Source organism: Phlebotomus papatasi, chromosome 2 (genome assembly GCF_024763615.1).
Source record: "Phlebotomus papatasi isolate M1 chromosome 2, Ppap_2.1, whole genome shotgun sequence".
Lineage (NCBI taxonomy): Eukaryota > Metazoa > Arthropoda > Insecta > Diptera > Psychodidae > Phlebotomus > Phlebotomus papatasi.
Genome location: NC_077223.1, coordinates 12,472,622 through 12,488,674, shown reverse-complemented (window position 1 = coordinate 12,488,674; position 16,053 = coordinate 12,472,622).

Here is a 16,053-nt window from a genome sequence, read left to right as displayed (position 1 = left end):
AACGTATATACCCCCAAAACGCTTGAATTTCGAATTTCGAACAGACAGCTAATCGAGCCACATTGCGGAATTATCGAAAAAGTAAAAGGTAATTTACTTGTTTTTCGAAACTGATCTTCGAATTTTCTAAACTGCAGTTGTGAGCATACAGATTAAGAGACACACATTTTTCTGCTGAAAACATGATTTTTTTTAACAGGGCAACGCATGTGACTAAGTGAAAGAGATGGTAAGACTTTGCTGAAGAAATTATCTGTAATCTGTACACGGTAGTCCGCTTTGAAAGAATTTTTCGTGACTGTAAAAAACCCGTGAATTCATTCCAGTAACGCAGAAAAATTGCATATTCACAGGAGAGGTCTTTGGAATAAGTTACGGAAATGTCGTTATGTATGCAAAACATTTTCGGCGCCAATTTTTCAGCCTATTTTCAGCGCCAACGGTTCATAAGAAATGTATTTCAAGTTTACCGCATGAAAAATATTTGCATACATTTAGTGGCAATCAAAAATTATTTTACAAATAAGCTTCCAATAGTAGGCAATTCATATCAAATTCTTTCAATCCGTTTTCACTCAAGCCGGAACTCCCTGTAATCTTTTTTATCTCATTGATAGCTACACACAATAATCTTAAGCTATCTTAAATTGAATTTGATTTATTAAAATGATAAACTTACGAATGCTTTATGCCCAACGCACAATAACATTTGTTTTGTAAACATGTTTTCAGAACTGCCTATAAGAGTGAGCGAGATGACTAGATTTAGATCTCACTCACTCGCACTGAAATGTCAAAAACATGTTTATCAACAAAAGTTATTGTGCGTTGGGCGTTATTCCTCAATATGTCCACCGAACAACAACTTTTATCTTTGAAATACATTTTTGATGCTTCAGAGAGAGTGAAGTAGATCTAAATCTAATCATCTCTTTCACTCTCTTAGGTAATTTTGAAAACATGTTCACGAAGAAAAGTTATTGTACGCTAAGCATTATCCCCAACGCACAATAACTTCTCTTCTGTAAACATAAACATGTTTTTGATATGCCACTGAAAGTGAATGAGATCTATATATAGTCATCTCTTTCGCTCTCATAGATAATTTTGAAAACATGTTTGTATTCATAAACTTGTTTTCAAAATTTCCTATGAGAGTGAACGAGATAACTAGATTTACATTTCATTCACTCTCACTGAAATTTCAAACGCACGCTTACAAAACAACAAGTAACTGTGCGTTGCTCATGAGCCAGACACTAATTCCACTAAATTATATACGTTTTTTTAACAAAACAAATAAAATTGTGCGTTGTCCATTATTCTAATTCTTAAGGAGGATTTAATTGGGCTAAATTTCAAGAGTAATCATCAATTTTGTTATCGATGAATTGAACCAAAAACTGTACCGACTCAAAACCTAATCCTCTGAAAATTCCTCATTGCTGAAACCCTATCACTAAGTCATTCATTTCGGTATTTCCAGTAGCTAAGCCACTATTTGAAGGCCAAATTTAAATTTATGACAAATTTTACAAGACGACACAATAAACGGTGCTAAATGTAACCAAATAATGGAATAATGGAGAAAAAAAGGAAGACATTCTTTAGGAGTTGCACGATGATTTAATTGGAATCTTATGAGAATGTTCTATAGTAAAGTAAGGATTTGGGATAATTGAGTTACTAGGAAAGTGTGCAAAAAAAAAGGAAGGTTGAAAGAAGGAGAGATAACAATGAATTGGCTTAAGACACCGGCATTATCACTCAATTGACATTGAGATTAAGAGACGGTAACAGAAAAAGAGAACAATTTTCTAATGAGAATGATGAGTAGCTTAAAAAAAATAATTATCAAACCATCCATTAAGTAATTAAATAATGAAATTATGTATTGAAGAAATTCCACCAAAAAAGACCTACTATAAGATGAAGACAAAAAGAGGAAAAAAAACAAGAGGAAAATATAGTTTATCAATGAGATTTATGTTAAATGTAATATCCTTAACAAAAAAAATGTAAATTTATTATATAAAATAAAAATATAAACAAATGAGACATACTCTCAGTCTTTTTATTGCATAAATTTTTATTTTCACTCTTTGGTATACTCCAACTGTGGAACATCACACATTTTCTTATATATTTACCCCAGAAAAAAAAATAATAGAAGAAAAAACAGACAAAATATAGGAGTATGATAAAAGATTACCCGACGTTGTCGTATGGATAAGGCAAAAAAAAGCGCACCATCATGAAAAACAACCCAGAGGGGTAGATGATGATATTTTAGCGTAATTTATAGACAGAAAATAAACAACGGAAGTTTCAGGATGAAATCATGAGTTTTGGTAAGTATGAAGCAAAAATGGTTCTATGCAAGAAAATTGTAAGATTCTTCCACAACGAAATTTATTTAATATTCATGCATTGACGATACTTCGTTACGAGATAAAATATGCGAGCTTAGAGCACCAATGTAGCATTTGTAAATGAAAAATTATTGTTGTATTCATACTCCATCTTTTCATTTATGCTTGAAGACTTTTTTTTCCACGGAAGCCCTTAATACAGAATACACATTGAATACACTTTCCTGCGATTTTCTCTCTGCTTTTTCATGTTAATGCATCTCTCGCAGTTTCCTTCAATACTGCATGAAGATTTTACTAAGCTGCAAGGAATACTCATTAATGTTCAGCACGATGATTTCCCCAGGGAAAGCAATTTTTATGCAAAAGAAGAACATCTTTGGATATTCAAAGTTAAATCAAGGGGTTGGTACGTAAGACTGTTTTATTTTTGAAGTCAAATGAGACGTTCTCCATTAAGAAGATTAATTTAAATTACAGTATTCCTTTAAGAAATAAAATATTTTTAAAAATGTAACATAGGGCAAGGGCTTTTAATTTTAATGCTTATAAGCATCAAAATTTATTAAATATGAAATGCGATATTTTCAATTGTTATTTAATTTTTTTATTATTTGCTTTTGAGAAGGGTTGCTTAGGAACTTGACAAACTGTTTATCGTTTTTTTTTGTTACTAAAATAAATCTAAAACGTTTAAAAATGATTTGATATGCAGAGATGAGTTCGACTCTAATTTTGGACAGCTTGCTTGTAATTTTGGACACTTTGCTTGGAAAGGATGCCTTTTGTTTCCCAGTTTAAGAACCTATGTTCCTCTTTTACCTGTTTGTGAGAAAGAATCGTAAAATGTCACAAAGGACCTCGAAACTCTCCATATCATTCATTACAGTGAGTTGACTTCGCTATTCCAAGTACGCGCGGATTCGCACATTCCCTGGCTTTTCGGGCCCCTTTTGATGCTTTTCTCACTATATCTCGTTCGTAGAGATGATGCTTCTTGATTTCTCTAGGCATCTATACAAGCTAGTCATGGCACAATCTAAAATTTCGAGAAACACCTGTCCAAAATAACAAGTATCACGTGGCTAGTCTCTTCAAAAATTACGCATTTTTCACAAGAAAAACGTAATTCACGAGGTAAATTTTACTTCACGTCAAATGAACAAATCACTATTAACGTGAATCAACACAATATTCAATGAATATCACTTAAAATATCGAAGAAAAATTGTTAGTACTTTACCACAACTAAATAAGACTGAAAGTAAACACGAAGTTTTGTCATATTTCGCGTAATCAATTGCTCACACTAATGTCCCAACAAAGGAATTTTAATTCAAATAAAAAGAATTAAAAGAACAAATATTTCGATATAATACATTAATCATCAAATATTATAAGAAAATTCCATAATTTTAATCAAATATTTTTAGTGCCTAATTTTACCCTCAAAGTGTCCAAAATTAGAAGCTGTCCAAAATTATAAGCACTTCCCCCAATTTCAGATTTTTTTTACAAAATACAGAAATGACTTTGTCTTAAGAATTGCAGATTATTCATGCATTTCAAATATAACATTTTAAAAGGTACCAGATATCTGATTGAATTATAGGGCTTATAGTCGAAGTTTTTCTGAAAAAAAGAAAGACACTTGAAGATTAATTTCGAATGTCTATTAATTCTTTTTAGAATTTAGAAGATCCTTGAATGTCAACGAGTTTCGGTCTTCACTTGTTCTAAAAAAATCGAAACAACGAAACTCATTATATAGGCGTCCCATTATTAAATATCCAATCACTGAATAATGGTGCTCTTCCAATGAAAAATTAAAAGGGGAAATATTTCTCCTGATTAGTTTTTTAGCACATGACAGCACATTTTTAGCACATGTTCTCAAAGGCTTCTGCATTACCGATTTTTTTTTTGTGTTGGTTGTCTCGACTGTTTTTCCCAGTCCTGACAGCGTTCTAAAATCACCAAACAGTTGTGGCAGGAATCAAGACAAAGAAAAGCCGATTAATGTAGAAGCACTTGAGACCTTAACTGTGCTATTCCAATGAAAAATGAACAAATTTATTTTTAGCACTTTACTGTTCTCAAGTGATTCTATATAATCGAATTTTCTTTATGTTGGTTCCTGTCTCGACTATTTGATAGTTTTAGGACATGGCGGCAACGGCGGCAACTAAGTAACAGAGTCGAGACAGGAAGCAATACAATGAAAAGTCGATAATGCAGGAGTACTTGAGAACAGTCATGTGCTAAAGAAATATTCAGGAGAAAGATTTCTTTTTAGAAAGATTTATTGGATTTTGTTTTTAGCATTTTACTGTTTTCAATAGCTTCTTCATTATCGAATTTTCTTTGAGCTGATTTCTGTCCTGGTTTCTGCAATTCTCGTCGTGTTCCAAAGCCACCAAACAGTCGTGACAGGAACCAAAACAAAAACAAGTACTTGATTATGCCGAAGCGCATGAAATGACGTATGGGAACAGACATGGTCTTTTTTAGTACTTGAGAACAGTAATGTGCTAAAAAGGCATGGTTACTTTTTCATTGAAATAGCACCATAACTCAACACTAAAAATTCATAATTCAAGAATTCAATTCATAATATTAATTCTCAATACAGATAAACTAATTATTGTCAGCTATCTTTCCTTACGAGTTCATCAAGCGACAATTCGTTTATTCTACTTTTAGAAAAACTGTACAACTCTGCACTGCTGCACCTAATATCGTTTAGCAAAATCCGTTCTCTCGATCTTAAAATTGTGTTGAAAAAGATTTTTCGCATTTTTTAAGAAAGCTAATTACAAGACGAACAAGTTTTTTTAGGAAATGTCGCCCGATATGGGTTTTAAATTTAGAGTCAGTGTACTCGTATTTCGAGGAAAACTTTAAATTTTTGAATGACCAATTTTAAATGCAGATACGTCCTGTCTCTGTGAGCTCAGAATTAGTGGATTAGACATGTAGAAATGGTTGTTATACCCTTGGGTACACCAACAAGAAAATCGGTATTTGTTCAACATTGCATATTCTGAAAACCACCAAAGGAGCTGGGAGAAGGTGCTGAAGTCTTGCAAGTGACAAAGAGATGAGTAATAACGTGTTGGCTGATGCTGCAGAGTAAAATGTCACTTCCTGCAGTGCTGGAAGTCAACAAAGAGATCCACAAGCATACGGAGAGCGACTATCAAGAGCCGTAGGAGGGCAAGATTATACAGAAAAGTGGAATTTGCTTTCTTTGGACATAAAGTCATTTCCGATCAATTGCTTCCTTCCGTCCATCCCCAAAGAGAGTTTCTCAACTCTTTTCTCTGGGCAAATACTTGTGTTTGATGTCTATTCGGTCAGATGAAGTGTGGTGGTTCGGTTCCCAGAGGCTGGAATTAATTAAAATTTCATGAAGTGACTCTTTTTTTCCACCTTTTTACTCATAATGGACACCAAAATGGAAAATCGACTTTATACTTGGATGCATTCGTCACGTTTGACCAATTACTCGTTTTGTTTCATATTTTCCGCCTCGTTTATGTCACACACCGAAACTCTCGCCCAGACGCGCAAAAGAGATAAATTGTATCACCATTTTCGAAATGATTTATGGTAGATGATGAAAAATCTCACAAAACTGGTGCGTGCAACGAATCGTGAGGTTTCGCTTTACCTACCAACGCTTACAATTATGTCCCTTTGAAAAATTTTAATTTTCCACCAAAAAAACACCCATCAGCAAAATTTTTCCAGATGATTTCTCTTCAGTTGCGCTGGTTAATCTTAATTAAGCTGTAATTTAATTTGTCGTGTAGCTTCATAAGCAGATAATGGGGCAGTTGCATACAAAAAGCTTCCCATTCACAGTTGGAATTTGATTTCCCAAAAGTGTTCACAAATTCGAAACTTAAGTTTCGAATTTTCAAACCTACATACAAGGTGGAAGAAATTATATGTAATATTAAACTAAAAAGCCACTAACAGTATAATTTAATAGTGATTATGAGGGGAATTCTAATGAAAAAAGCCTTGCTATTTTTATTTTTCCTACAATAAAGCAAAAACAAATACATTTTGACGAAAAAACGAAAGGAATCGTTGCAACCGTTTATGAAGAAACCTAAAATACCATGGTTATGGAGGGAAAATACTGGATAGAAGATAAGGTGGTCCGATTATTCCCCTAAATAATATGAACTACAATTTATGGGGGGGGGGTGGGTAGTACCGGACACGAGAAATCGTTATCGGTTACCGTTCACCTTACGTATCGAAAAATAAATATATACGACCAAAAGGTACTCGACCATTGTGGCATTCCCTACAATTTCACAAAACTTACAAGGTTGATGAGAATAACGATTTTCCAATCAGAGTGTCCGGTGAAGGTGGCAGACGGAGGAGTGGAGAGTGGATGCGCTACCGCCAGTTCTTTTCAAAATCGTCCTCTAGAACATGTCATTAGAATTTTTGGGTACAGTAGACTCTATCTCAATCGGCTCTTTTTCAATCGGGCGAAAAATTTTGTTGACAATTTTCACGTTTAATATGAAGCTAATTTGTTCAAATTCGATGTAGTTCTTCCTATTTTATCGTGATTCTTTATAATTGAGCACTTTTTGTGGAATTTGCAAAGGCTTTGACGCCCAAATCTATCGATAAACCGAATGACATTTCGCCCCAAATTCCCATTTGAGAGAGAGTCTACTACTAAAAAGGTGCTCCCATACTTTAATATTCCGTTCTCGAAACGGCTCCCGATCATCGAAGATCATAATATATAAAACCACAGTGAGGCCCATTGTCATTTATGGTTTAGAGGTAGTACCAACGACCTAAGCTGAAGAGCAAGCCCTACTGATCTTCAAGAGATGGATACTGAGACGGATCTATGCTCTAATAATGGAAACAGTTATACGGGCTTCAGACCTAAGGCTTTAGCCATTTGGCTTAACTGCTCTAATTACACAAATCACGATTTTTGGCAAAATTTAACCTAGGATTGGATTTTTAAAGATGAAATACCTATTAAATTCTCAAAAAGTTATAAAACTGCTCACTATTTAAGATTTTGAGAACTTCGGGAACCGGGCTAAACCTCTAGTCTGAAGACCGTTTTAGTGGAGATTACCATATCCGGATGAACCACTGAGCTGGAACTTATTTATAAAGAGCCAAACATTATGGCCACTATCAGAGCACGCCAAATTAACTGGTTGGGACACATCCAGCGACTGCCAGCTGAAAGGATATCTAAGAAACTACTAAACAGTACACCTGAAGGGACAAGGATGAGAGGACGTCCCAGAAAACGACAGAAGGTAATAGTGGACAGTGTCCTTAAAGAGTTGGGGTTGCTGAGCTGAAATTCTGAAGGGAGATTGCGGAGAGTCGCCAGGAATAGAGGAGAATAGTACGAGCGGCCCTGTCCCTTAAAGGGACGTCGCAGCCACCTAAGTAAGTGCTTGACCGATTCATTACCGATTAACACTGATGTAGCTGGATTGTAAATTTAAAGACCTTTCCAAAATATCCAAATTCAAGCAACTGATTTGCAAATTACCTCTCTAATGTGATTGAACTTGGACCTTCATAAATTAAAAATTGCAATTTTTCCGGTCATAGGTACATGTATGGATGAAATTCTCACCTGGACTATCTCCAAAACATATTCAAAAAATGAAAAAAAAAACAAAAGTAATTTTCGAGAAACCTTGAAAACATCATGTAATGTACCGTAAAGACCGTAAAGCGTGGAATCGTTTGAAATTCCCCAAAACTTGTTATGATTTTGATAGTTTCAACTTTTGTTTACTTTTTGTTTGTCAGTTGTCATTTTTAGTGCATTTCATTAGTTTTATTTTGATACCACTCTCGTTAAAAAATATTGATTTTTGGTTGAGATATCTCAAGAAGATAGAGAGAATCCGATAACAGATAGTTGACATTTACCTACAAAATCCAAATGCGACTTATGCGGAAATAGAAAAACTCACCGGAAAGTCGCGCACAACAGTCCGAAAGGTAGTATTGCGATTCAAGGATACAAAGACGATTGTCCGAAAGCAAGCTGGTGGTAGGAAGCCTGGAATTCAAGACCGCGACATGGAGAAAAGGGTGCTGGGGTACTTTAAGAGGAACCCTTCTCTATCCCTCCGGCCAAAGATGTGGCCAAAAAGACGGGCATTTCACACTACCTAGTTCATAAAATTAAGAAGAAGAATGATTTAGTGACTTAGAAAGCCCAACCTGTACCTCATCGTACAGATAAGCAACGACAGTCCGCCAAAACAAGATCCAGAAAGCTAAATGATCATCTTCTTAAAAGTTTTGAAAGATGTGTTTTAGTGGATGATGAAACCATCGTGAAAGCCGACTTCCACCAATTGCCTGGACAACAATACATTAGTTTAGGTAGCATTAGGTTTTTTATCTACTGCGACTAAGATTTGAGAGCCATTTTTCCATGGGGAAATACATTCGATTCCACGCTTTAATACGGGCTTTAGACCTAAGGCTTAGCCATATGGCTTAACTCCTCTAATATCTTATCAGTCATGATTTTTTGGAAAATTTTGACTTAGGATTGGATTATTAAGGGCAAATGACCTATTACACTTTGAAAAATCAATAAAATCGGTTTCTGAAGCTTTTGAAAACCCTGGGGAACTGGGCTAAACCTCTAGTCTGAAGACGGCGTAAGCCTAAAGTCTGAAGCCCGTATAAGATAAGGTTTGCAATTCAGTTCAGTAACAAGGTGAAAAGGCTGATTATTATACAGTTCTGTCTTTGAGTTCGAGCAGTAAAACTGATAAAAGCTGGAGAAAATAATTGATTTAGACATTTTTTAAGGACTAAAACGTGGTAGGGGAATATAGGCATGGTTGTCACACAATGCACCTTAAAACAATGAGAATTTTCTCTTTGGTTGGAAAGAGCTATTTCGTCATTTATTAGCAATAAGATAGATAAATTATTAACCTCATCAGACGAGATGAAAAATATTAAACCAACTTTTTACAAACAAAAAGGAAACGCATCGTTTGAAAGTTCACTGTGTGCGCTCTGTGCGGACCATGCCTAGCATTCCCCTAGTTTGGTATAAAATATTGACTTTTACATCTTGTAAAAATATTGTTAAAAAAAACATTTTATTCATCAATTGTTCTGGTTCAACTGGAAGAGAATTTAATTCTGAAGAGATCAAGCTTTTAATTCTTTCATTCGGTCAATAAATTTTTAGGCTATATTCATTTTCAATTCGACGGAATCGTAGAAATGAGGAGTGAAGAAAATATTATTCTGTACAGGATTCTGTGTCCTAAGAAAGTATTTCGAATAAAACAATAAAAAATCGAAAAACAAATATAATAGTTGAGTAATTATTTTGATAAAATTTTATTAAGGTGACATTTTACAAATTCTCCAAACTATTTAAAAATTCCGCTTGAATGCTGAAATACAAATAACTTTTTTTTGTTGTAACAGAGTGCCATTTACCTTTCTAGTCGAGACACTTTCAGAAAAGAAAGGAAAAGCCAAACAACACCTGTGATTAGGCGGATTGCTGGTTAAATTGTCCCACTCTACCCTACCACTTTTGTTTTCTCAATCCCGAAGTTCATTAATAACTAACGACTTAATCAATTTATCGTACATAACATTAGTTTTTTTTTCTACTCTTGGCAGTGAAATTCTCTCACAAAGTCAGTGAAATGGTTTGCTGGGCTAATTTGAATAATTTAATGATCGAAAAGTTCATGTGCAGCACTTTTTTTCTCACTCATCAGCTAATCTCAAATGAGATAATCTATAAATGTTTTGGCGAATGCGAAAATAAAAGAGCAAAAGCATTTTTTTTTTCAAGAGCAAATTGGATGATAAGAAAGTGAAGGTTTCATACTTGTCTCATTCACTTTGCTATTTGAAATTAGTTTATGCCTTTAGGGTAAAGCAATTCTGCGTAATTTTGTAATCTTCACCACTCTTATTCGCATATTAAAATGCACATTATTATTTTCAAATAACTCATGCAATATCTTGGGATATTTCTGTGTATAAAAACGAAAGTTGCTTCTGGGTTGGGATGGAAGAGTATCTTGGAGGAGCTTGGAATGGGGAAAGAGGAAGAATGATATGGCAAAAATGTTGTGAAAACAATTGCTGCACTTTCTTGCAGGTTGTCTGGGGGACGAATATCTCGAGAAAAACAGTGCAATATAGAGGAGGAAAATTAACATTATCAAACAACCTGCTTAATTCATTTCCTCATCAAAGATACATTTTTCATTTAAGGGGATTGAGACAGTTTTTTTTTTATTATTTTGCCCAAGTGGATACATGAGGAAATCAAAAATGACATGAACCTGATATATTTTCCAATACAAAACCTCTTTCATCATTTGACTTTAGACGATGATTATATTTGCCATGACGATGATGGCAAACGGGGAAGTTTATCTTCAATCGCGTGTTGAATCTGTTCACAGTCATCTCTTTGCATGCTTTTGAAAAGCAGATTGAGCCAATTGATCTGCAACTTAAATTTTCTTAAATTGTCTTTCTTAATTTTTATTTTCTTATATTGAAATAGGTTCTATTCCAATTAAAATGGGAGAAAAAAGTCTAATTTAAAAGCTGCCCTAATTCAAAAGTGCTCCACTTTCCTCTGTATCTTTAACAATATCCTATTTTTAATTTAATTATTCTTCTCATTAGCTTGATTTTATTTATTTTTACTAAAGAAAGAAACCTGATATGGCTCCAGATTATTTTTAGATAAAAATTAAACCTCTTCCACTCAATCAAATGGGTGGAAATTTTATTAATACTCTAATTGAAAATAAAAAAGAAATACTGAAACATTAAGTCATCATTTTCTATCATTTCGATAAGAAGATTAAATATTTTTCTGATTCTCAGAACTATTTTTCCAAAGTCACACACCCACGATTGGATTGTCTTATCACAGTTTGGGGTGATATCAAAGTTATTAAAATAGGAAAGGTTTGTTTAATAATGTGAATTAAAGGGTTCGGCAATTTGGGTAATTCAGTATAAATAGAAGAATGTTGAGCGAAGAGGCTTAGAACTTGTGCTACCTTCAAGAAAAAGCAAAGTCATGAAAACCTTCATCGTTTTGGTTGTCTTTTCCACGGTGAGAAGTTCAAAAAAAAAACAAAAATCTAGTTTCGTTTTCTAAATCTTACTCTTGTGACTTTAGTTCTGTGGTATCCAGGCTGCAAACCGAAGGAATGTTCCATCCTTGTTGCCTTCAGAGGCTTACCCTCATACCCTAGCTAATGACGATACCAATAAAATGATCTGTGATGGAGGATATGGACCGAAGTGCAAAGATTGTTTCAATATGTTGGTAAAAAAAATTCTAACTCAAAGTATTTCAGGATGATTACAAAATCAATTTCTTGTAGATTTGTTTAGGCCCGGATGAGCCCTCAATGGCAGGATGCCCATCTGAAACCCCTTACTGCGACCCAGACAAATTACAATGTACTTCCCAACTACCACAAAACTCTTCGGGTTGCGATGGGATATCTCCAACTTCAACTCCTGCTCCAACTCCTCAATTCATATGCACCTCTGAGGAAGGCTTCTATCCTCATCCAACAGACTGTACCCAATACTTTGAGTGTCACAACACCGAAGCAATCAATTACCGCTGTCCTCCTGGGTACTCTTGGTCCACCAACGGAATGGGATGCAGACAGAGGAAATCAGGAAATGATTGTGGCCACATCATCTGCAATCAGGGCAATTCCATGGCTGCACTCTCCAACAACAAAACGTTTTACGGATACTGCGGTGTACAGGAGGCAATAGGTGGTGTTGTGGTAAACCGGTGTCTAGGTTCTGGTTACGTATTTGACAGCGCAGGTAATATCTGCGTTTTCGAATGTACCTCTGAAGGCCTGTTCCAGGATTCACTGGACCCTACTCATTACTATGAATGCTACAAATTTGGATATCAAATCGTTTATACCTATAACCAATGCTCCTCAAATCGGACTTTCAGTAACGAAGAGCAGCGTTGTCTAGACGTCCAAGAACCTGCTAAATAATTATGCAAATTATGAGTTCAAGAAAACTCCAAAAGCATTTAATAAAATTATGTGGTGAAAAATCTATTGATAATCAATAGGGAGAAGTGGGGCAGCTTTGAAATTGGGAAACTGAGCCATATCATAATATAATTTGGCTTCTGAATCTGTCTGTGAAGCTAAATTATATCAGGATAAGGCTCAATTTTATTTAAAAATAAGTGAAAAATCCAAATTTCAAAAGTTCCCCGCTTTCAAAAGTGCCTCACTTCCTCCTATTACAGTTTTTCAAGAAATGCTTTAAGTAAAAAACTTCAGTTTAGAAAAGGATTAGAGTTTCAGAGCGAATTTGAAATTTTAAGAACATCCTTTGAAAAGTTTGATTTAAAATAGGGAGGAGTCATCACTTATGGACGTTAGACACTTATGAACAAGTTGCAAAAATCTTAAGTTCTTATCTAAAACAGATTGGGAAAAATCACAAAATTGTTAATCACATCATAAACTGAAAATTTTACGATTTTTCAAAATCTGTTTTAGAAATTTTTTAGTTTTTTTTCAAAATCTGACTTTTGCACGCTGTCTTTAGTGTCTCACATCCATAAGTGATGACTCCACCCTAAAATATAATTTTCAAAATTAATTTGATAAAACTTAGCATTAGAAGATAGTTCTATATTTTCTTAATTTTAATCTTATTTTTAGCTTAAGGATTGGAACAATCTTGTAATCTATATTGTTAAATTATATCAGATAAAAAATTATTCAAATAAGAAATATGAGTCTTAATTTTTAAATTAATCTTCAAGATGTAAAGACATTGGTGAGTGTCGCGGATATGAGTTAATTGAGAAAGGAACAATATTTTTAAAAGCTTTCAGTTCGGGCTCCAAGCCATACTCAATGCAATGGTCAAATCTAACAATTCCTTGGTTTATCGTATGGTTTATTTATCCACAGAGCATGGGATTTTGAGTAAATTGCATTTCAAAATCAATTATTTTGCTAATTTTTCGCCCTTATAATTAATTTAGTTTTTCTCTTTTGGACTTCTATGTAAGAACATAAGAAATAATAATCTTTAAGATCTATTAAATCGGGTTTTGAAGATTTATGAGTGTATTTACTAATGAATTTTTATAAAACATTAAGGAAGATACAACGAACACTTCTAATATTATTGAATGATAGAGTAGCAGATTTAAAGTATTTATATCTTAGGTATATCTTAGGTATATTAGGTATATCTTGAAATGATTTATGATCAATTTTAAATAACGTAAGGAGAAGTATGGCACCTTAAATTGTGGTGATTTTTGTAATTAGGTTTTCTCTATAATTTTTAAATGAAGTTTATGTCCATCATGATATAATTTAGCTCCATAAACCAGTTAGGAAGCTAAATTACATTATGAAAAACTCAATTCCATTTAAAATATGAGAAAAAAGCCTAATTTCAAATCTGCTCCAATTCAAAGGTGTCCCTGTGTCCTACTTCCACCTATTGGCTAAAAAAATAAATTTTATTGAGCTTTTAATTTTTTAACTAAACAAAAATATCATTTTACTGTCTAAAAATGTTAACAAAGAAAAAACTTCAATATTTTGTGTCAGAATTGCAGATTTCCTACATTTCAAGATTTACTTTCTGCTGATAAAGTGATAACCTTTTCGTATTCCTCAATAAATTTTGCCAATAAACTTCTGGAAATGTGCTTAAAAGTTTCTTATCTCTTTTACCATAAAAGTTATTGCTGTTTGCATGAAATTAGAGCTTCACAGTAGTGTCATAAAATAAAAAAAATTATTCGCGAGGTGCACTCACAGCAACAAAAATTCAATTATTATCATCGCTTGAATCAGCTATTTATGTAACATATTCGTCACCTAATTGCTGTATAGTCTGTACATTTTTTTATCTTTCCTAGCAAGAATTGCGGATAAGGATAAAGGCTGCCAGGCTTAGCACACAATCTGACTTCAAACGCTTCAAGTTTTACAGATATTCCTTTAATGATCCTGACTGGACTATAGCGATATATTTTAATAGCTAGTCATAAGTCACACATTTCCTGAAAATAATAAGTCAGATTTATTAAAGAAATATGGGAAATGAAGCGTTCGAAGTCAAAGTGCGCCTGTGAGGCCTGAAAGCCTTCTCCTACCGCCAATTCGAAGATAAAGTTTAAAGTTAAATATAATATTTAGTATAATTGAGTATTAAGATCAAAAAGCTACAATCCTAAGATTAAAGCTTATTATGCTTTATTTGAGTATGAATTCTGAGATGCGTGAGTTTTTCACGTGAGAAACTCATGACTTTTGGATCGTCTTTTGTAAAAGTTTCGTTAAGTTTTCATGTTAAGTATCATGTGAAACACTAAATGCACCTAAGAATTAACAGTATAGATTTCACGAAAGCTTTACTAAACGCTAACTAAAGGTGATCTTAAAGCCGTGAATTTCTCACGTGAGTACCTCACACATCTCAGAATTCACACCCTGATCCAATTTTGCCTTAAATTTTATGTACTTCAAAATTTCAAAAGCTCTTTTCGAGAAGCTTCCGAACCAGGGAAATCTTAAAGGAGTTTGATACTTCCATTCTGAAATTTGTAGCATACATAATAAGCTTGAAAGCATAAAAATTGAAATACTAAAAGAAAAATGATCAGAGATGAGCCTACAGCCCTTAAAAGTTGATTTAGTGATTTTATGCTTACATATTTATCTCTAAATTGAAGTAATAGTTGAAAAAGAAGTTACGGCATTTACTGATCCAAGCAATAATGGTACGTTGATCGATATTTTTTATTCTTTGCAATGGTTTAACATCGACGTTTATTCTTCTTTGTTACTTTTAGTAGTGATTTTTTTATAAGATTATGTTATCATCATCATCATTTTCATCTGCTAATCCCAATTGAGATCGTGGGCCCATGACATCAAGGTTAAGAACCTACGCCCGTCGATCCTCCATCACATCAGGAAGATGTTCGGGTCACTGAGAAAAAAACAGGGTGCGATTAACTTTTTTTCCTCGTAACTTTAACACTTTTCAGGTGTAAAAATATATCAACATTTTTTAATGTTAATTTTACACCTTTTTAAGGATAAAATTAACATGAAAAAGGTTAACTTTAACCCCCAAAACACCTAAAATGGGTTATATTTACACCGATTTTGGATCAAAACTGCAAGGTAAAATTAACATTTCCGGAATGTTATTTTAACTTTTTCGGATTTCTCTCAGTAGTACAATCCCAAGCCGCTCCAAGGCAAGATCCTGAATTTGATTGAGCCATCTTGTCATAGGTCTGCCCCGAGGTCGAGGTCTCCTCACATTGGCTTGCCTAGCTTTTCCAGGGAACCTTTCTTCGAATGAGAATTGTATAATGAACAATTCATATTTCTGCGAAATAATTTTCACGCTCTAAGTAAAAACATTTGAAAATAAAAATTATTTAGCAAAGCTCTATTGCAAGATACTAACATTTACTTAGTATCATTTACTTAGTAACAAGATTTGAACTTTGTATCAAGTCTCACGACTCAAGCAAGTAGCGTTTTTTTTCCATAAATTTTTATTACTATTTAAAAGATGATAATTTCAATAAAGAAAC